Raw genomic sequence first — 24,042 nt, 5'->3', positions numbered from 1 at the left:
TATCTCCCTTTACGATATCCTCGTTTGTTTTCTCTATCTCTTCGTCTGCTTTTGACGTCGGCATGTTTACCTGAACTGTTGTTGTTGATACTGGTTTGCTGTCTATTCTGACGAGAAGAACATTGTCACTGAACGGTTCACAGTAACTCATTCTCTGCCTTACCTTCTTATTCATACCGAACCCTTCCCGCCGTTAAACCGTTTTCTACTGCTGTTGACATTACTGACATGACTGACCTGAAATCCATGTCTTTTTTCCATTTCACTTTTCTCACCTCCACTGTAGCATTTCCATTTTCAGATTTTCTAGCTTCCCTACCATCTTGAAACTTCTGACATTCCCGCCCCAATTCATAGAATGTTTCCCTTTCATTGGTTATGCAGTCTTTTACTTATGGTCACTTCCCCTTGGCAGTCCCTTCTTGGAGATCCGAACGGGAAACTAGTCTATAATCTTTAGCCAAAGGAGAGATCATCATGAGACTGCTTCAGTTAAAGGCCACATGTCCTGTGGACACGCATTATGTCTCTCTAACGCAGTGATATCTATTGTGTTCTGTCTCCTCATACTGCTGACCATTGCTGATTCTTCCGCCTTTTGTGTCAGTTTCCCACCTCAAGCGCAAGAGAGTGCATCACCCTCTTTGACACGGTCGTTGGCATAACGAGGATAATTTCTTATACCGGAGGTCTTTCGTCCCCATTGCTGATGATTTTTATTCTATATTTAAGCAATGACGATGTTCGAACTCGGGACTCTGGACGTTTATAATGCTACTCGTATATCACGGGTGCAGTTTTGCCCCGCTTGCTCTTCTGAACAGCTCGTTGCACCGCATCCCAGATATACTCAATAATGTTCACGTCTGGGGAGTCTGGTGGCCAGCGGAATTGTTTAAACTCAGAAGAGTGTTCCTGGAGCCACTCTGGAGCAATTCTGGACGTGTGCGGTGTCACATTGTCTTGCTGGAATGCAGAAGTCAACCGTAATGCACAAGGGGCAAGAATGGATGCAGGTGATCAGGTAGGATGCTTACGTACGAGTCAGCTGTCAGATTCCTACCTACACGTATCAGGGGTCTCATATCACTCCAATTGCACACAGCCCACACCATTACAGAGCATCCACCAGCTTGAACAGTCACTGCTGACATGCAGGGTCCATGGATTCATGAGGTTGTCTCCACACACCTACACGTCTATCCACTCGATACGGTTGGAAACAAGACTCGTCCAACCAGGCAACACGTTTCCAGTCATCAACAGTCCAATGTCGGCATCGACGGGGCCAGGCGAGGAGTAAAGCTTTGAGTCGTGCAGTCATCAAGTGTACAAGAGTGGGCCTTCGGATACGAAAGCCATATCGATGATGTTTCCTTGAATGGTTCGCACGCTGGGACTTGTTGATGGCCCAGTATTGAAAAAAATGGTTCAAATGGCTCTGAGCACTATGGGACTCAACTGCTGAGGTCATTAGTCCCCTAGAACTTGGAACTAGTTAAACCTAACTAACCTAAGGACATCACAAACATCCATGCCCGAGGCAGGATTCGAACCTGCGACCGTAGCGGTCTTGCGGTTCCAGACTGCAGCGCCTTTAACCGCACGGCCACTTCGGCCGGCCCCAGTATTGAAATCTGCAGCAATTTGCGAAAGGGTTGCACTTCTGTCACGTTGAACGATTCTCTTCAGCCATCGTTGGTCCCGTTCTTGTGGGATCTTTCCCGACCGCAGCAATGTCGGAGATTTGATGTTCTACCGGATTCCTGATATTCACGGTGCCCTCTTGAAATGGACGTACGGGAAAATCCCCACTTCATCGCTACCCTGGAGCTACTGTGTTCCATCGCTCGTGGGCTGACTATAACACCACATTCAAACTCTCTTAAAACTTGCCATTGTAGCAGCAGTAACCGATCTAACAGCTACGCCAGACGCTTGTCGTCTTATACTGACGTTGCCGACCGCAGCGCCGTATTCTGCCTGTTTACATATCTTTGTATTTGGAAACACATGTCTGTACCAGTTTCTTTGGCACTTCAGTGCATCTGGACAACACAGTGAGAAGCGAGTTCATGATTGGGCCAGTTCCAGTTTCCTGCCAGTGCGCTACGTGGCTCCGTATATCACAAATATTGGGAACAGTGAGTCAACTTGCAGGCGACAGGCGGTCGTCTGCAACTAAGCTCCTGATTGCGAATTGTATGTTGCCATTTACCACACTGCTGGTCAGTAAAACTGCGACGCCGTAGGAGAAACGGTATCTAGATACTGTACGAAAAGTATAGTATTGTGCCGAAAAGTAAAGCCTCCTGGCTTTTAATTTGTCCTGAATCTCAGTTGAGGTATTACATGTCATGCATATGCCGTCGGCTCTCCAGCTTCGCTTATGCAAATCGCAACGCCTCTGCCGCTAGAAGGCTCCCGATTGTAGCTGGTAACATGGCGGTGTGAGACGTAACTATGTCGGTGCGTGAGAAACAGCGTGCTGCGTGCTGTAATCCAGTTTCTACGACAGAAGAGTTCGTTCACAGAAGAAGCACCCTCTCCTTCAAAACGATGGTGCCAAATCACACATATGAGCACTGCGAGAATTGGTCTCCTTTTGTTCTTAGTCATCGATCAACCTGCGTACATACAGTACCGACTTGGCCCCATTCGATTTTCATGTGTTTCCGAAACTTAAAGAACTCTTGGAGGACTTCACCTTGATAGTGATGAAGCGATGCAAGGACAGGTAAGGTTGTGGCTCAGTCAACAAAGTCAAACATTCAACTGTGGCAGTAACAACAAACTTGTCTCTCATTAGGAGAAATGTGTACGTCGCCAGGGTGACTATGTTGAGAAATAAATATGTAGACGAGAAGAATACAGATGTGGAATTTTATAATGAGACATCTTCAAGATTTTAACAAAATTTGTTTCATTTAAAATGTTTTAAGTTCAGACGTAAGGTTTAATGCATTCTTGTACTTAAACGTATACACTACTGGCCATTAAAATTGTTACACCACGAAGATGACGTGCTACAGACGTGAAATTTAACCGACAGGAAGAAGATGCTGTGATATGCAAATGATTAGCTTTTCAGAGCATTCACACAAGGTTGGCGCCAGTGGTGACACATACAACGTGCTGACATGAGGAAAGTTTCCAACCGATTTCTCATACACAAAAAACAATTGACCGGCTTTGCCTGGTAAAACGTTCTTGTGATGCCTCGTGCAAGGAGGAGAAATGCGTACTTTGATAAAGGTCGGATTGTAGCATATCGCGATTGCGGTTTATCGTATCCCGACATTGCTGCTCGCGTTGGTCGAGATCCAATCACTGTTAGCAGAATATGGAATCGGTGGGTTCAGGAGGGTAATACGGAACGCCGTGCTGGATTCCAACAGCCTCGTATCACTAGCAGTCGAGATGACAGGCATCTTATCCTCATGGCTGTAACGGATCGTGCAGCCACATCTCGATCCCTGAGTCAACAGATGGGGACGTTTGCAAGACAACCACCATCTGCACGAACAATTCGACGACGTTTGCAGCAGCATGGACTATCAGCTCGGAGACCATGGCTGTGGTTACCCTTGACGCAGCATTACAGACAGGAGCGTCTGCGATGGTGTAAACAACGACGAACCTGGGTGCACGAATGGCAAAACGTCATTTTTTCGGATGAATCTAGGTTCTCTTTACATCAACATGATGGTCGCATCCGTGTTTGGCGACATGGCGGTGAACGCACATTGGAGGCGTGTATTCGTCATCGACATACTGGCGTATCACCCGGAGTAATGGTATGGGGTGCCATTGGTTACACGTCTCGGTCACCTCTTGTTCGCATTGATGGCACTTTGAACAGTGGACGCTACATTTCAGATGTGTTACGACCCGTGGCTCTACCCTTCATTCGATCCCTGCAAAACCCTACATTTCAGCAGGATAAAGCAGGACCGCATGTTGCAGGTCCTGTACGGGCGTTTCTGGATACAGAAAATGTTCGACTGCTGCCCTGGCCAGCACATTCTCCAGATCTCTCACCAATTGAAAACGAGTGGTCAATGGTGGCCGAGCAACTGGTTCGTCACAATACGCCAGTCACTACTCTTGATGAACTGTGGTATCGTGTTGAATCTGCATGGGCAGCTGTACCTTTACACGCCATCCAAGCTCTGTTTAACTCAATGCCCAGGCGTATCAAGGCCGTTATTACGGCCAGAGATGGTTGTTCTGGGTACTGATTTCTCAGGATCTGTGCACCCAAATTACGTGAAAATGTAATCACATGTCAGTTCTAGTATAATATATTTGTCCAATGAATACCCGTTTATCATCTGCATTTCTTCTTGTAGCAATTTTAATGACCAGTAGTGTATATCTCTAAAAATATTACAACCAAAATAGTAAGGCTTGAGACTATTACATACAACATAATGTTTGATCTTGTATGCAATTTTTGTTTGAAAAATCCTTATCGACACACATTTTATAAGGATTTTAAATTTTAATTTTCATTGTTTCTATAATGTACCTTTTCTCGTAAACTAGTCAAGCAATAAAACTGGAATGTCACAGTTGTATTGTGAACAAAGAAACAAGCAAAGACAATCTTTCTCACAGTCTTCTAGCCTCAGCTGCAGTTCGTTTCGATTATGTGAACGAAAAATTAGCGCACAAAAAATTTCTAGCGTAGAGAAGATTTAGATCAGAGAACAGAAGCAGAGGGCGTGGCAGGCACAGGCGGCCAAACAAACTTTTATAAAACATATTTCTAGCTAGAATTCGATTATGAAACTTTGCGATGATATTCTTAAAGAACCAATCTAATAAAAATGCAATTCTATTTTTTCGCAATTTTGCCCTACATCTGCCCTTAAGAGTTTTAGCGTAAAAAATTGGGATGCATTATTTTTCACAGCGCCTTCGTATGTAAGAAAACTGTTACGCAACGAGCTCTCATTCAGAAGCTGCATTTGAAAGCTGTTTATTTGTGTGATGATTGTTTTATGCTTACTGAGAGAAGGAGGAACGTCTACCTGTACGTGTTGGAATTCGACTGCGGCAAGATAAAGGTCTATCAAAACTGTGGTTTAAAAGTTCCGCGATTTTGGTCGCTGTTTCACGACTGCCACCTGAATATGAACTCTGTGAGTGCAGGAGGGCCATAGTCGATGCCATAACTACTGCCTATGGTGGATCATAATAAAAAAAAAAAGACGATCATTTCACTTGGGACCTATGGAAGCTACGTTAGCTTATTTGTTTTAGTTGTAAATATTTGTCATTTATTATTGTTTTTCTGACATGATCTACATCCTGGAGGATCTCCTCACTAAGGATCAATTGCAATGAAAGTAAATCTAATCCAATCATCACGCACCTCCTGTCGGGGTACGGGCTTGTTTACAACAAGACGCGGCCAGTGCGACGACATCCTGAGCACCACACAGTCAGAACCGTGACCAGTGTTGCAACTTCCCTTGGTGCAGCAACAGAGAGAGGCGCGCCGACATTGGTGCATCCAACGACAATACTGGATACACAGGAGTGGTAACTCGTCGTCTTTTCAGACGGTGGACGTATACTGGTATGGAGGTACTGAGGAGAACGAAAGTCGCCAGATTGCATTCGCCATCCTCGTAAGAGCCCACCCCACGTTTTGACCGCATGGGCTGCTATTGGTGCGATGAACTTAGCTTCGCATATCCGATAATCCTGATAGCACCCGTTACATTTCTGACGTGTTGGTCTCCGTGACGTTGCCTTTCAACAAGGTAACGCAAGATCGCATGATGCCCGCTTTGTCCAGGCCTATCTCGATACAAAGGGTATTAGACTGTTACTGTTATCCAAATCTCTCACCCACTCAAAATATCTGAGTGTTGTCGAGAGACCGGCATGCCAATCTTTCCAGCCAGTGTAGTTTATGAACTCTCGCAGAGAGCTGAAGAGCATAGAGGGAATTAACCTATTACCCGCATCTGTCATCCAAGCTCGAATGGTTCAAATGGCTCTGAGCACTATGCGACTTAACTTCTGAGGTCATCAGTCGCCTAGAACTTAGAACTAATTAAACCTAACTAACCTAAGGACATCACACACATCCATGTCCGAGGCAGGATTCGAACCTGCGACCGTAGCAGTCCCGCGGTTCCGGACTGAGCGCCTAGAACCGCTAGACCACCGCGGCCGGCCATCCAAGCTCAGTTGGACTCGACGCATAGCTGAGTTAAGCAGTTGTTGCTGCAAGAGGTGGCAGCTCAGTGTGCAACATTTCGCAGTAAGTGTAGCCCCAAGTCTCCTAGAGATCCAATCGTGTAGTCTTCCTTCAATAGCGTATCACACAACAACAAAAAATGGTTCAAACGGCTCTGAGCACTATGGGACTTAACATCTGAGGTCATCAGTCCCCTACTTAAATCTAACTAACCTAAGGACATGACACACATCAATGCCTGAGGCAGGATTCGAACCTGCGACAGTAGCGGTAGCGCGGTTCCAGACTGAAGCGCCTAGAACCGCCGGCAAACAACAAAAAATTTCTATATTTACTGCCATTCCTAGTGCGCAGTTTTAATGTCTAGCAACGCAGTATAAGCATAAATGATTGTTGGAGTACTGAAAATGCAGCCGGATGACCAATATAAAATGAGCATTCAATAAGTAATGCAGTACATTTCTTTCTGAACGCAGATTGGTTTTATTCAGGATTCCAATAGACCATATTATTCCCCCTCTTTTGGCTACAAAACCCTATTTTTCAAGTAATCTCCGTTCAATGCGACGGCCTTACGCCATCATGGTACCACTTTACTGCTCGACGTCGGAGCCAACATCTTGCTGCTTCAATAACCTCCCCATCATCCTCATACTGCTTCCAGCGGAGTGCGTCCTACACTGGGCCAAGCAAATGGAAGTCGAAGGGTGCGATATCCGGGCTGTAGGGTGGATGAGGAAGAACAGTACAATCAAGTTCTGTGAGGTGCTCTCGGAGACCTTGCGTTCTCATGGAGAAGGAGAAGTTCCCAGAATGAGATTTTCACTCTGCAGCGGAGTGTGCGCTGATATGCAAAGTTCGCAAGAGAGCTTCTGTAAAGTTTGGAAGGTAGGAGACGAGGTACTGGCAGAAGTAAAGCTGTGAGGACGGGGCGTGAGTCCCGCTTGGGTGGCTCAGATGATAGAGCACTTTCCCGCGAAAGGCAAAAGTCCCGATTTCGAGGCCGGCCGAAGTGGCCGTGCAGTTAAAGGCGCTGCAGTCTGGAACCGCAAGACCGCTACGGTCGCAGGTTCGAATCCTGCCTCGGGCATGGATGTTTGTGATGTCCTTAGGTTAGTTAGATTTAACTAGTTCTAAGTTCTAGGGGACTAATGACCTCAGCAGTTGAGTCCCATAGTGCTCAGAGCCATTTGAACCATTTTTGAACCCGATTTCGAGTCTCGGTCCGGCACACAGTTTTTGATCTGCCAGGAAGTTTCAAGCAGAAGTTTGTTTGCATTTTTGTGGCGACGATCACATTGTAGTCGTTTCTTCAAAGTCCCGAGGGTAGCACATCACACTTCCGAGTTTATCATAGCGCCATGACGGAGGAGATGAAACAGATTAACCCCTTGAGAGTCTCATAAGACCTTCTACATCTACATCTACATTGATACTCCGCAAGCCACCTAACGGTGTGTGGCGGAGGGCACTTTACGTGCCACTGTCATTACCTCCCTTTCCTGTTCCAGTCGCGTATGGTTCGCGGGAAGAACGACTGTCTGAAAGCCTCCGTGCGCGCTCTAATCTCTCTAATTTTACATTCGTGATCTCCTCGGGAGGTATAAGTAGGGGGAAGCAATATATTCGATACCTCATCCAGAAACGTACCCTCTCGAAACCTGGCGAGCAAGCTACACCGCGATGCAGAGCGCCTCTCTTGCAGAGTCTGCCACTTGAGTTTATTAAACATCTCCGTAACGCTATCACGGTTACCAAATAACCCTGTGACGAAACGCGCCGCTCTTCTTTGGATCTTCTCTATCTCCTCCGTCAGACCGATCTGGTACGGATCCCACACTGATGAGCAATACTCAAGTATAGGTCGAACGAGTGTTTTGTAAGCCACCTCCTTTGTTGATGGACTACATTTTCTAAGCACTCTCCCAATGAATCTCAACCTGGTACCCGCCTTACCAACAATTAATTTTATATGATTATTCCACTTCAAATCGTTCCGCACGCATACTCCCAGATATTTTACAGAAGTAACTGCTACCAGTGTTTGTTCCGCTGTCATATAATCATACAATAAAGGATCCTTCTTTCTATGTATTCGCAATACATTACATTTGTCTATGTTAAGGGTCAGTTGCCACTCCCTGCACCAAGTGCCTATCCGCTGCAGATCTTCCTGCATTTCGCTACAATTTTCTAATGCTGCAACTTCTCTGTATACTACAGCATCATCCGCGAAAAGCCGCATGGAACTTCCGACACTATCTACTAGGTCATTTATATATATTGTGAAAAGCAATGGTCCCATAACACTCCCCTGTGGCACGCCAGAGGTTACTTTAACGTCTGTAGACGTCTCTCCATTGATAACAACATGCTGTGTTCTGTTTGCTAAAAACTCTTCAATCCAGCCACACAGCTGGTCTAATATTCCGTAGGCTCTTACTTTGTTTATCACCCGACAGTGCGGAACCTTCGCCATGACTTTACATGGTGAGGGTGCGGCTTTGGAGTTTTTCTGCGGAGGAGAGCTGGTGTGGCACCATTCCGTGGATTGCCATTTAGTTTCCGTTTCGATGTGATGAAGCCATATTTCATCGCCTGTGACGATGTCCGGAAAAACATTGACACAGTCAGCCTCGTAACGCGCAAGCAATATCGCACAGATGATCCTTCGTTCATCTATATGGTCTTCTGTTAGGCGGCGAGGAACCCAACGGGGAGACACGTTTCAGTACCTCCAACTGGTGGACGAGTGTGTCAGCACTAACAACAGAGATATGGAGTGAAGTGTTTGATTGTGATCTGTCGATCACTTCGACTGAAAGTCTCCGAACGTTCCAACACCGCTGCATGCGACCGGCCGGCACGCGGGAGATTGGACAGGTTTGCACGACCTTGTTGCGATGACGACAGATGCCTTGCCCAACAACTCAACGCCCTTTTCTACTCTGCCAGTTTTTTTTTAGATATTCTACAAGCGTCTATGCTCCGTTTTTCGATCAAATCATAATAACAGCCCGCTATTTGAAACGCATCCCCATTACAGACGCCATTTTGAAGTATGCACATAGGGCCGCCAACTACCGGAGCTTCACGAAACTAGAGAGGCTGAAGCGGGAATATTCCACGATGTCTCACAACAAATGCTGTATTTTGTCAGTCGAAACTGGCCGAGAAAAAAATTTGTTGCATTGCTTATTGAAAGCTCCTCGTGTTATCAGTATCAAGGAGATACATGGCCTACTATTTATTTTCGGGTAAGATTTCAGAAATCTTCCTCCCCAGAGCAAACACTAACTGTGGTGCTGTGATAACAGCGCAGTCTTAGGCAGTTGTGTTTGCCTTGTGACATAACATCCACTCCACTTCTCAGATTTGTATGAAGAAGTGCGCTTGCCAACGTAAGTGATCTGAGTCTTGGCCAAGCATTGTCACACCACTCGTGGAGGAATTATCAGGAGAGACGGAGGGTACAGTTGAAAGCAACGCCACCGCGTGAGGCGCCGCAGCCGTCAGACGCTGGAGGAGGGTGGTTCAAACTGCAGTCCGGCCGTCCAGAGTAAACTTTTCTGTGGCTTCCCGAAATCGCTTCAGGTGAAAACAGAGTTGATTCCATTAAAAAGAATGCGGCCAGTGCGCTTCCCCATTTACTCCCAATCTAAGCTTCAGCTCCATCTGATATGGCCTCTCGCTGTTGACAAGACGTTGCATCGTAACATTCTTACGGCTGCATACCTCAGTCGGTAAAAGCGGGACCGTTAGAAAGTTACTTTGTTGTCTGTCTGTCTGTCGAACTGTTAACAATCATTTTTATCAGGAACGGATAGACAGATGAAGTAGAAAAGGTCTACGGTTCCTATAAAAATTGGAGTCACAAATTGTAATACTTGCAAACTCACCCACCAAAACCTGTAGAATACTTCCCTAGACTTACAATCATGAAATTTGACAATAAGCCTGAAAATTGTTGATCTGTAATTATATCACACGAAAAAAGTCTTTGTCATATATTATCCGACTGTCTGTTAATACATATGTCTCTCAGGAGCAGGTGGCGGAAAAACTTAAGCTTCTAAGTCAATGAAACCAAAAGAAATGGCCATTTATATCATATATTCTGATACACGCAAGCTCGCTCATCAAAACCTGTAGTGTGCTTTCCATTAACATAGAATTATGAAATTTGGCAAGAAACAAGATTTGACAATACAATAAAAGGTTAAAATCAGAAAATTGTTGATCTGTAATTGTTGTTGTTGTTGTTGTTGTGGTCTTCAGTCCAGAGACTGGTTTGATGCAGCTCTCCATGCTACTCTATCCTGTCCAAGCTTCTTCATCTCCCAGTACCTACTGCAGCCTACATCTTTCTGAATCTGCTTAGTGTATTCATCTCTTGGTCTCCCCTATGATTTTTATCCTCCACACTGCCCTGCAATACTAAATTGGTGATCCCTTGATGCCTCAGAACATGTCCTACCAACCAATCCCTTCTTCTAGTCAAGTTGAACCACAAATTCCTCTTCTCTCCAATTGTATTCAATACCTCCTCATTAAATATGTGATCTACCCATCTAATCTTCAGCATTGTTCTGTAGCACCACATTTCGAAAGCTTCTATTCTCTTCTCGTCCAAACTATTTATCGTCCACGTTTCACTTCCATACATGGCTACACTCCATGCAAATACTTTCAGAAACGACTTCCTGACACTTAAATCTATACTCGATGTTAACAAATTTCTCTTCTTCAGAAACGCTTTCGTTGCCATTGCCAGTCTACATTTTATATTCTCTCTACTTCGACCATCATCAGTTAATTTGCTCCCCAAATAGAAAAAACTCTTTTACTACTTTATGTGTCTCATTTCCTAAACTAATTCCTTCAGCATCACCCGATTTAATTCGACTACATTCTATTATCCTACTTTTGCTTTTGCACCCATAACATTTCTTTTGTCTTTTGTTATATTATTTCTAACTTAAACATTCTCGAAAGTCTCAGAATTCCCGTGACATTAGAGCTCGAGTCCTACTCGCAACGTTTACTTTTATTTAATTTTTTTAACGACATTGCCCTTCTTGACGCCATGCGTCTTTAAGTCTTCCGTGACATCACTTCATTATCAACTGGCAGACTGTTCTTGCGTACGAACTGCAGGAAGCTGCATTTACTTACACATTCCACAAGCCACTGTACGGTGCTTGGCGGAGAGTTATTTTCATGCCATTAGCTTTTTTTGTTCCTCTCGCAAATTGAGCGAGACAAAATAATCTCATTTATGGTCCTCTATGAGCCCTAATATCATTCTTATTTTGTTCTTACGGTCCTTGCGCAATATGAAGTGTATAGGCAGTGGGAATCGTTGTGCGCCCAGTTGGAAATATTGACTCTTTAAACTTCCTCCATACTATTTCGCAAAAAGATCGTTTTCTTCGCTCCAAGGACTCCCATCTAATCTCGCAGAGTACAGGCAAATCTCGTTCACCGCGCAGTTACATTCGGCTGAAACGCTGCTCATAACGATTTAGCGTAAATCGAGAGTAATTTTATATATAAGCTATGGGGTTATGTTCTCGTTTACTCTCATATTACGTTTAAAATAGCAAAGTTTCTTATTTTTTTCCAACCGTTTTCACTAAGTCGATATACATTCAAAGTAGCCTTTGGAGCCTTTGGGTCATCTATATCTGAAGAATCCGAAGGTGCTCTCGTCAGTCCAGTTTCCGTGATGCATTTCCTAATATGCAAATCCTTCGTGGCTTGACATTAATTTAGAGTGCCACATTGTTTTGCGGTATAGTCTTTTTCTGTCACAGTTTCTTTAAACCTATTTTTAAATTCCTTGCCTACAACTTCATATGCTGCAATGCTGTTCTTCTCACTTTAATACTGTTGTTGTTGTTGTGGTCTTCAGTCCTCAGAGTGTTTTGATGCAGCTCTCCATGCTACTCTATCCTGTGCAAGCTTCTTCATCTCCCAGTACCTACTGCTACCTACATCTTTCTGAATCTTCTTACCGTATTCATCTCTTGGTCTCCCTCTACGATTTTTACCCTCCACGCTGCCCTCCAATACTAAATTGGTGATCCCTCGATGTCTCAGAACATGTCCTACCAACCGATCCCTTTTTCTAGTCAAGTTGTGCCACAAACTCCTCCCCAGTTCTATTCAGTACCTCCTCATTAGTTATGTGATCTACCCATCTAATCTTCAGCATTCTTCTGTAGCACCACATTTCGAAAGCTTCTATTCTCTTCTTATCTAAAGTATTTATCGTCCACTTTAATATTATGAAAGCCTAAACGTTGCTTCAAGCCATCAAACGAACCTGACTTGACTTGACTTAACTCCTTTGGCCCCTATGGGGGCATAGGGCATCCACGAGAACACGCCATCCGTCTCTGTCTTTGGCCATTTGCCTCAATTCTGCCCAGGTCTTGCCAACTCTTTTTGCTTCCCCTTCCACTGTCCTCTTCCATGTGCCCCTTGGTCTTCCTCTCTTCCTTGTTCCCTGGGGATTCCATTCCAATCTTTTTTCTCGATGGCTCCATCTGGTTTTCTCAAGGTGTGCCCCAACCAGCCCCACTTTCTCTCTCGTATCTGGTCTTCTATAGGTATCTGGTTTGTTATTCGCCAGAGCTCCTCATTACATATTTTTTCCGGTCACCAGATATTCATGATGCGTCGAAGACATCTATTTATGAAGCTTTGTAACTGGGTTGTTATTTTTTTATCCATTTTCCAGCATTCACTGGCGTACAGAAGGACAGCCTTCACATTTGTATTAAAAATACGGATTTTTGTTTTGTATGTGATATTTCTATTTTTCCGTATTGGTTACAATTGTATGAAGGCAGCATTTGCCTTTTTAATGCGGTTTTTCACGTCATCTCCAGCTCCACCATCTTCTGCCACTATACTGCCCAGATACAGGAATGAGTTGACAGTCTCCACTCGCTGCTCACCTATTAACAGGGGTACCTCCATGCTCCCTGAATTCTCTCTCATTTCCTTTGTTTTGCCTGTATTTATCTTGAGACCAGCAGTCTCTGCTTCTTCTTTCAGCAAGTTTAATTTAGTTTGCACATCAGTCAGCCTTGGGGCTAATAAAACTATGTCGTCTGCAAAATCCAAATCCTCCAGACGTTCGTGGATCCCCCACTGGATTCCTCGTCTCCTACCTGCTGTGACTCTTCTCATAACAGAGTCTAGAATGAGTAGAAAAAGTGTTGGTGACAAAATTCAACCCTGCCGGACTCCAGTTGTTACTTTTATGGGCTCTGTCATATTTTCCTTGTGGAGTATACAGCATTCGTAGCCATCATATACATCTTTTATGATGTCTAAGATCTTCTGTGGTATGCCATACTTACGTAACACCTGCCAGAGCACTTTATGTTTCACGGAAATGAAGGCCTTTTGAAAATCAATGAACGCCAGGTACATGGTTGCTTAGAATTCTTTGCTTTGCTCTAAGATGATCCTAAGAGTGTTAATAAGATCAACACAGCTGCGTTGTGCCCTAAAACCGGCCTGTTCTTTACGCAGTCGCTTTTCAAGGGATTCTTTAATTCTGTTTAAAATAATTCTGGTGAGGACCTTACTGGGCACTGACAACAATGTAATACCACGCCAGTTGTTACAGTCTGACAAATTTCCCTTTTTTGGGAGCTTTACCACCAAGCCATTTTTCCACACCTTTGGAGATTTCTCTTCAAGCCAAATATGCTTCAGCAAAGAATGGAGCATTTTAACAGTACTTTCAATATCGGCTTTTAAGAGCTCTGGTGCTATGTTGTCTAGGCCTGGAGCCTTTGTACTTTTTAGTGTTTTCAAGGCAATCCTAATTTCGTCCATTGTGGGGCACTGCAAATTTATATCTTGATCTTCTTCGACTCCCTCTGGAGCATCTCTTACCTGTTCCTCTTGGTTGTCTTCACAATTTGACAGTTCCCTGAAGTGCTCCTCACATCTCTGTAGCTGTGCCTGTTTAGTTGTAAGCACCACACCATTCTTGTTCTTAACTGGTCCTTCATGTCTGAAGTTCTTCATTGACAACCGTTTGGTAATGTTGTAGAGCTCTTTCATATTTCCTTGTCTTGCTGCCTCTTCTGCTAATTTTGCTTGCTCATCTATCCATTTCCTTTTATCTCGATGCAGCAATGTTTTCACTTTTTTGTTCGCCTCCATGTATTCTTTATGCGCTTCGCTCTTCTGCGCTCTTGTCTTACAAAAATTTAACTTAAGTTTTAGTTCTTTCCTGTGGCTGATTTCATTCCACGTAGCATCGGAGATCCATTCCTTCCTTTGATGTGCCTTAAATCCTAAGATATTTTCTCCCACATCTAAATAACTGTTCTTGATTTTTTGCCAGTGTGTTTCAATTCCCTCTTCCATAAAGTTTTCTTCAGAGAGGACCTGGAATCTGTTTTGTAGTTCAAGGGCAAATGTTTCTTTGATCTGTTGGTCTTTTAATCTTGCCATCTCTATTTTCTTGCACCTATGATTGAGCTTGGTTCTATTTGCCATTATCTTCAGTCTGAATTCCGCCAAAACTAGGTGGTGGTCACTTCCAGCATCTGCCCCTCTTCTATTTCTGACATCTAACAGAGAGTGTCGGAACTTGCAGCTTATGACTATGTGGTCTATTTGATTTTCGGTAACGTGGTCTGGAGAAACCCACGTTATCTTATGGCAGTTACGATGTGGAAACAATGTGCCTCCAATGACCAGGTCATGTTCAGCGCATGTATCTATCAACAGTTCACCATTTGCATTCCTGATCCCCATGCCATGCACGCCCATGATATGGTCAAGCCCTTCATTTTCTGAACCAACTTTTGCGTTCAAGTCACCCATTAAAATTTTTATGTCCCTAGAATTTGTTTGTCTAAGGACTCCGTTAAGCTCTGTATAAAATGCATCTTTTAATTCTCCTTTAGCTATTTCAGTAGGTGCATAGCATTGAATTACAGTGACATATCACACATTTGTTTTAAAGCGTGCGGTTATTATCCATTCTGAGACTGGTTTCCACTCCAGTAAGCTCTTCTTGCTGCTTTTAGATAGTAACAGCCCTACACCATTCCCATGCATCGCGTCCTCACCTGTCTGACCCGCATACAGCAACACTCCACCATTTTGTGTTTGGAATTCCCCAGATTCTGGCCACCTTACTTCACTTAGTCCCAATATATCTTGTCGATAGTTCTCCATCTCTTTTTCAACCTGTCTTAGCCTCCCTGTCTCTCTCAACGTCCCTACATTCCCAAAACCGATATGGGTTTTCCTTTTCAGGCCAAAGGTCATATCCTTAAGATCCATCCGGCTGTTTCTCCTTTTAGTTTCTGTGATATGTGTTTTTTGGTGGTGTGGGTTATCAGCCCACAGCCCCCGAGTGTCCTGGTGGGGCTGCCACCTCATGGCCTGGACACCTGTCAAGGTTTTGTTTCAGGGCCTTACCCCTTAGATAGCTTGTGTTCACCACGACTACAGAACGCTATCCATCCCTTCGCAGTAAGGTCTATGTGCATCAACGTTGTCCTGGTTTCCAAGGATCTTCCACTGTCAACATTAGGGGACTGTGTCTGCTGCCACACAATCACAAGGCGGAAAAGGAAAGGAAGGGAATGTATAGGATGGGACAGAACAGAATAGGATAGGACAGGACCCTAGACGGGACGTTGTGAGACACACTTTGTCTGGATCCTCTATGGAGACCTGTCCGGCTTGGGACAGGTCTCCACTTCATTGGATCACACAAACCCCCTCGCCCACACGGATAGTGTTTCGTTAAGGCGCGTCTCCTGAGGGGGAAACAAACCTGAGCTGGCCGAGAAACATGCTGGGTCGTCTTCTTCTTTCATTAAATCAGAATTCAAGCTCTTGACTCTAGCCTGAATAGCAGGTCCAGAGAGAGGCATGGTTGTGGTGCTCAATCCAGTGGATTAGAGTTTTTTTTACAATCTTTCCATCGCCTCCAAGTGACATTTGGTCACTCTTGTCTCATATTAAGTCTGTCGAAGAATGAGCAGTTTTCCGAATTGATTCGGCATTGTCACGAATGGTTATCACAATGGATTCACCAAGTGTTGATGCACACTGAATGTCAATAATAGGGTCACTCTTCTCATAGCGATCCAAAACTTTCAACATTGCGTCTAACGAATACGACACGCTTCTTTTCCTCAAGAAGCAGACTTTCTTTCCTTTTACCCACTTTAAATACAGGCACTGTCCGGCGCAACATCACAGCTTTACTACCTGAAATGACGATTCACGTCTCGACAAACACGACAGGAGATGCGCGTTGAGATGGGTTAACGCGTTACTGCTTCCGCTTCTGTTAACAGACGGCAGCACTGAACTTAAAATAAAATCGCTCATATGCGAAAAGGCGGATAACGAATCAGCCTATAACGGGTCTACCTATATTTCCCTGGCACTCTCGGGCTGATCTAAGCTACCAGTAACGAATTTAGCTGCTCTCCTCTGAATTGCTTCGAGATCTTCCTGGTACTCCGATCTGCTGGCGATCCCAAAGACTCGAACCGTACTCAAGAATGGGTCACGCAGTGTTCCGTTCTCGATTGTTTCATATGAGCGCAGCGTTTTCCCACGGCTCTCCCAGCAATCCGAAGTCGGGTAGTCGCCATCGGTGCAACTGATCTTATCAATCGACACATTTTAGTCAGTTTCGCAACGTTACGCCTACCTATTTAATAGACGTGACTGACTCAAGCAGCACACCATTAATACTGTATTAGTACATTAGATGAATGTTTCTTCTACCCACCTACATTAACTTTCATTTATTCACAGAGGCAGGACAGAACTTGGACACACGACATCAGTCTTCAGTGTTCATGCATAAGTCAACAGCACAGAATCTTATACAAAGGCGTAATCGTCAAATACTATACGCAACACTACTTTCAATGTTTTCCGTGTCGATAAAATGTTAAACTCTTGACCTTCCTCCCGTTTTAGATATTTAAAAATGATCCTTTTGACAGCCTACTAGATTGGCTCTTGCATCCGTAATCATTTCTTTATAGGTGAGCTGACCATCCATGATTAATTAACTTATAGACTTATGAAACGTCCCCTTACAAAAATTATACATCACTGTGCTTAAACTGACACACAATATTTTTTTAGCGCAACGCAGTCTAACTTTCAATTATCCCTACAAGAGAATGGCCCTGACTAAATTAACCTATACGTTTCACAAATCACTTACCTCACAAAAATCTTCATTACTCGAACTACTGCACTACAGCGAGCGCCACTACTGCCAGCTAAATAAAAGATTCAAACTACGGAAGGCACTAACTACTGATAGGCATAGTTAGCAAATGAAAGATTTTAATAGAGAGCAAACAATGTATTTACCTTAATAGTCATAATATACACTCCTGGAAATGGAAAAAAGAACACATTGACACCGGTGTGTCAGACCCACCATACTTGCTCCGGACACTGCGAGAGGGCTGTACAAGCAATGATCACACGCACGGCACAGCGGACACACCAGGAACCGCGGTGTTGGCCGTCGAATGGCGCTAGCTGCGCAGCATTTGTGCACCGCCGCCGTCAGTGTCGGCCAGTTTGCCGTGGCATACGGAGCTCCATCGCAGTCTTTAACACTGGTAGCATGCCGCGACAGCGTGGACGTGGACCGTATGTGCAGTTGACGGACTTTGAGCGAGGGCGTATAGTGGGCATGCGGGAGGCCGGGTGGACGTACCGCCGAATTGCTCAACACGTGGGGCGTGAGGTCTCCACAGTACATCGATGTTGTCGCCAGTGGTCGGCGGAAGGTGCACGTGCCCGTCGACCTGGGACCGGACCGCAGCGACGCACGGATGCACGCCAAGACCGTAGGATCCTACGCAGTGCCGTAGGGGACCGCACCGCCACCTCCCAGCAAATTAGGGACACTGTTGCTCCTGGGGTATCGGCGAGGAGCATTCGCAACCGTCTCCATGAAGCTGGGCTACGGTCCCGCACACCGTTAGGCCGTCTTCCGCTCACGCCCCAACATCGTGCAGCCCGCCTCCAGTGGTGTCGCGACAGGCGTGAATGGAGGGACGAATAGAGACGTGTCGTCTTCAGCGATGAGAGTCGCTTCTGCCTTGGTGCCAATGATGGTCGTATGCGTGTTTGGCGCCGTGCAGGTGAGCGCCACAATCAGGACTGCATACGACCGAGGCACACAGGGCCAACATCCGGCATCATGGTGTTGGGAGCGATCTTCTACACTGGCCGTACACCACTGGTGATCGTCGAGGGGACACTGAATAGTGCACGGTACATCCAAACCGTCATCGAACCCATCCTTCTACCATTCCTAGACCGGCAAGGGAACTTGCTGTTCCAACAGGACAATGCACGTCCGCATGTATCCCGTGCCACCCAACGTGCTCTAGAAGGTGTAAGTCAACTACCCTGGCCAGCAAGATCTCCGGATCTGTCCCCCATTGAGCATGTTTGGGACTGGATGAAGCGTCGTCTCACGCGGTCTGCACGTCCAGCACGAACGCTGGTCCAACTGAGGCGCCAGGTGGAAATGGCATGGCAAGCCGTTCCACAGGACTACATCCAGCATCTCTACGATCGTCTCCATGGGAGAATAGCAGCCTGCATTGCTGCGAAAGGTGGATATACACTGTACTAGTGCCGACATTGTGCATGCTCTGTTGCCTGTGTCTATGTGCCTGTGGTTCTGTCAGTGTGATCATGTGATGTATCTGACCCCAGGAATGTGTCAATAAAGTTTCCCCTTCCTGGGACAATGAATTCACGGTGTTCTTATTTCAATTTCCAGGAGTGTATATAGCAGTTTATGACATCCATTCTTACAAATGTACTGTTTCTGATGGACACACCTCCAGAATATCCATTCTCAAAAATCCGCCATCTCACTTCCCAACATCCACCATTGCTGGCGGCTCACCTCCAACTGCACAACGCTATGCACTGTTAACATCCAACTGCCCAACACTACAATGGCAGACAACAATGCAAACTAGCCACAGACTGCACACAGCACAGCCAGTGATTTTCATACAGAGCACTACGTGGCGTTACCTATAAGAAAACCTAAACAGCCTACTTACATAGCCCCCATGCTCCCCACAAAAAATTTTGCAAATTGTTTTGGGCAGTGGCCAATACAAATTTGAAAAAAATTGTCATAATTACAATAACAAAGAAATCAAATGAGCACCCTTATTGATACAATGTTGGTCAAAAGCTAAAATTTTCTCACAGTCCATAAAGACAGTCCTGATCGTTCATCACAGTAAAATAGCAGTGTTTTTCTCAAAGTCTGAGCAGTAAAAGAAAATGCACACGGAAGTAGTGGATTTCCATGCAGTCTTGAAGAACTAGTGTTGTCCTTCCAACGGAAAGACAGTGTTGACTCTTGACATGCTGACAGATAATGGGCCACAACAGAGCAAACTCACCGCAGAGTCAGTCAAAGTTTTGAAGAATATTGGTAGGTAGGTCATCACAGAGTAGACCCACTGTAGTCCTGGTAGAGATTACGGTATTGGTGAGCCACCAAAGATGCAGACCCACTGTAGTCCTTGTAGAGATGGCTTGCAGCCATCCGTTGTGACTGTGCAGGTGCACAATCACCATCGAAGAGTCTTGCGGAGAATATAGCAAGTCCATAAACCACCACTTGTGCACTCACAAAGTTTTTTTCTAATTGTCCTTAGAACCAGCAATGCTGTTAACCATTCCCTTGCTGAATTATTAACACACGTCCAAACACTAACAGTCCCAACTGCTCACATACTGTGCATATATTATGACCAACAGAAACGTGTGCTGTAAAATGATACTTAATTTGAAGAACTGGTGTCTACACAACTATAAATTTACAACATAAGAATACAATTACAAAGGTACAAAATACATAATTAAAGAACATAACAATACAGATAACATTTGTAGTAATAGGTGCTTTACAAAAGAATAGAAATAAACATATACATCAGTGTTACAGGAATTATGACATAAGCAAGTACATAAAAGGTCTGAATAACATTCGAAACATCAACTTCACACATGAGCATTAAAACAAAACAGAACAAATAATGTCTAAACATCTTTACAAAGTAAATAACATAGTATTTGAAAAATTCTACAACATAAATCTTATTAGCTAAACACATAAAGACAGGAAAAACACAAATATACAAGAGTACACAAACACATAGCAGAATAACACAAGAGGAAATTGCAGGGTTTGTTTTCAGTGTAACATTTGGTACTGCAGTCCAATCCAAAACTTAATTCCATAGATCTTTCGTCTTATTTCAACATTTGTTTCCACCAAAAAAATCCTATCCAAGCATGCTTTCTGTATTTATATGTTCACATATTTCTTACCTCATTATTTATTTTCCATTATCTTACCTCATCATTTATTTCCAAGAAAATCCTACCTAAACCTGTTGTCTCTAAACCCTACTTTTTTGTTCATATCCTCTTTCAAAATACTTTTTTGGCCAAACCATTTTCTTATAGCTTCTCAATGCATTTCTTCCAATTCATCACAATTTGTTCTCTTATATAGTCTACTCCATCTTAAGCTAACTTAAATCTACTGAGCTCAGATGCTAAACTAAGGCACGAGGCAATGCAGCAGCACAGAACAATTAACGCAAACAGCAATGGCAAAAAAATGCAAATTGGCAAAGCAAGCAGCAGTAAATCTAAATTAACAGAGAAAATGCAACATTACAACTAATATGAGCCAATGTGCAGCAACAAGAAAAATAAATCAGTAGTAAAACTGGCTTAACAGAGTAATACAAAGTGAAATTCAGTAGCACTATGCCTGGCACACAGCAGCAGCAAATGCAATAACTCATACCTAAACATGACAAAGCTCAAGCAGAAAAATTATTACACTAAAGACAACAATGCAGATAAGGGAAATGTATATTCACATCTTAATGTCTATGTAATTAAAGTGGTGCACCACAACTTATTCTACGAAATAAATTACCAAGTACTTGAAAAGAAAATTATGTATGCAGTTCCTGTGAAGGGAAATGTCTTATTTGTGATCCCTCATTTTTTTTGGAAGTGTATCATAAAATTATTATTTACTGGATCTGTAGTTAGAAAATATTTATATTAGTACATCTATTAAATTTTATTTTAACCAATACTGCAGTGGAGCTAGAAACTAGATATTAAACAAATTGAGCAATCTCTCAACTAGAAAGACAATAGATGTAGAAATGTTTCTCATCATTTTATTAGGCATTTTAGTAAATATCATAAATTAAGAGCTCCACAGTGTAATCATATGTTTCAAGTTTGAGCGTGTCGTATTTGCGATGCTTTCTACGAAGGAATGTCAATAGTGAGGATAATGGCCTCTTTTTTTTCTCCACCTGTGCCACTGAAAGGCAGACACTAATGCTTTTTTCCAGGCGACTGTCGCGCAGCTGGGTGCCCACGACGCATTACGTGAAGGTGGTCACTTAACTTTCTTACTGAAATATTTACGACACCAGTTTGCACTACAGTGACAGTCTCGTATAAAAATTTCACAGGTCGAGAATTTGTGTTGCAAATCTGTAGAAACAAAATCCTGTAAATACAACAGTGTCCAAAAACTTTTCGCCAGCATAGTAATACATTCACATATATACACACATTTCATAACTCTTAAAGTACGATTCTCGGTTTCCAACATCCTTTTTCACAACCAGAGTCCCTAACCACTACTAATTATTCCTTACTTTATTACACATATACATATTCGTAGACACTTCTTCAATATTTCATCATAATAAATACATAGCATAATCAAATTCCTCATATAGCATCAGCTTATTGATCATAAACATACCTCAACAGCATAATACACATAGTCATCGTAATAATAACATCATAACACCTCAGTCAAATCTAAAATTGTCGTAACTTTCTGCAAAAATTTCAAAACCTAAAAAGAATTCTCTGCTCATTTCAATAGTGTCATCTACCTCAAACAAACTTTAAAAATCATGATCCCATACCAAATACATCATTCAAAGCTCTCATAGTATCACAATGCTTCCAAAAAAATATGAACATTTCACAAAGTACAGACAAAATACAGTTTCATAAGTGTGAAGTTATCCAACTGTGTAATTACGTAAACATCTGTCACTGATGTAGTAAAATAAATGTTTGTCTCTCCCAGTTAAATGATCAGATAGCTGTGTAATTTATTTGTTAGAGAAATATGGTACCGATGTGTAAAGTTGTATAAGCAAATACCATATTGGCTAGGGCTCTTTGTGCTTGCCAAACACATGGTACACAAAGTAAGCGTGTACCCCCCTGAGGATTAATGTAATTATACCCTAAGGTGTTACAAATTACAGCAATGGAATGAAATGTATCACGGAAAACCTTTGTATCATTGTAATTCAAAAATCTTTAAAATTAAATGTTTAAAGTACAAAATTAACCACTCAAATACATGTACTGTAGCACTAAACTGTGTGTCTTGTTGTAAGATAATCTCTGTGGAAGTGTCGTAGTTATCGTCCTCCGAAAGCTACGTTCTGCAGAAGTCAATGTACTTACCTCATGATAAACAAAAGTGAAATGCTTTGCGTATAGATATCTTAGTTATTATGCTTACTGCCGTGATGAAGAAAGTACTGTGCTGTAATGTATTGTTGTGCTACGGAAAAGGCTGTCTCATTGTAGCTATACCACAAAAGTTACTACTAAAATATGTTTTCCTTTCCAGAAGAATTCAGAAAAACTGTGCAAATATAAAACAGAAACACCGCAAAAGCAACATTGTAAATTGTCACTCATTAGTAGCGTCATGATAAAATCGTGTAGCTGTCACATAAACTAACGACTGTGTCATCTGGTATCTCGCAGACAGTACTTTAAATCCAGAATGTATTTTCAAGTAAACCAAAATGTTGCATTAAAATCTCATTAGCAGTACCAGTATATGTTCTAAGTATGTAAGCCTGATAGTCGTTATGTAATCGTGCAACTAACAAGCAGGAATGTACAGGGCTATTACAAATGATTGAAGCGATTTCATAAATTCACTGTAGCTCCATTCATTGACATATGGTCACGACACACTACAGATACGTAGAAAAACTCATAAAGTTTTGTTCGGCTGAAGCCGTACTTCAGGTTTCACCGCCAGAGCGCTCGAGAGCACAGTGAGACAAAATAGCGACAGGAGCCGAGAAAGCGTATGTCGTGCTTGAAATGCACTCACATCAGTCAGTCATAACAGTGCAAAGACACTTCAGGACGAAGTTCAACAAAGATCCACCAACCGCTAACTCCATTCGGCGATGGTATGCGCAGTTTAAAGCTTCTGGAGGCCTCTGTAAGGGGAAACCAACGGGTCGGCCTGCAGTGAGTTGAACGCGTGCGGGCAAGTTTCACGCGTAGCCCGCGGAAGTCGACGAATAAAGCAAGCAGGGAGCTAAACGTACCACAGGCGACGGTTTCGAAAATCTTACGGAAAAGGCTAAAGCAGAAGCCTTACCGTTCACAATTGCTACAAGCCCTGACACCCGATGACAAAGTCAAACGCTTTGAATTTTCGGCGTGGTTGCAACAGCTCATGGAAGAGGATGCATTCAGTGCGAAACTTGTTTTTTCAGTGATGAAGCAACATTTTTTCCTAATGGTGAAGTGAACAGACACAATGTGCGAATCTGGGCGGTAGAGAATCCTCACGCATTCGTGCAGCAAATTCGCAATTCACCAAAAGTTAATGTGTTTTGTGCAATCTCACGGTTTAAAGTTTACGGCCCCTT

This window comes from Schistocerca serialis, chromosome 2, assembly GCF_023864345.2.
Source record: "Schistocerca serialis cubense isolate TAMUIC-IGC-003099 chromosome 2, iqSchSeri2.2, whole genome shotgun sequence".
NCBI lineage: Eukaryota > Metazoa > Arthropoda > Insecta > Orthoptera > Acrididae > Schistocerca > Schistocerca serialis.
This window is presented reverse-complemented; position numbering follows the sequence as displayed.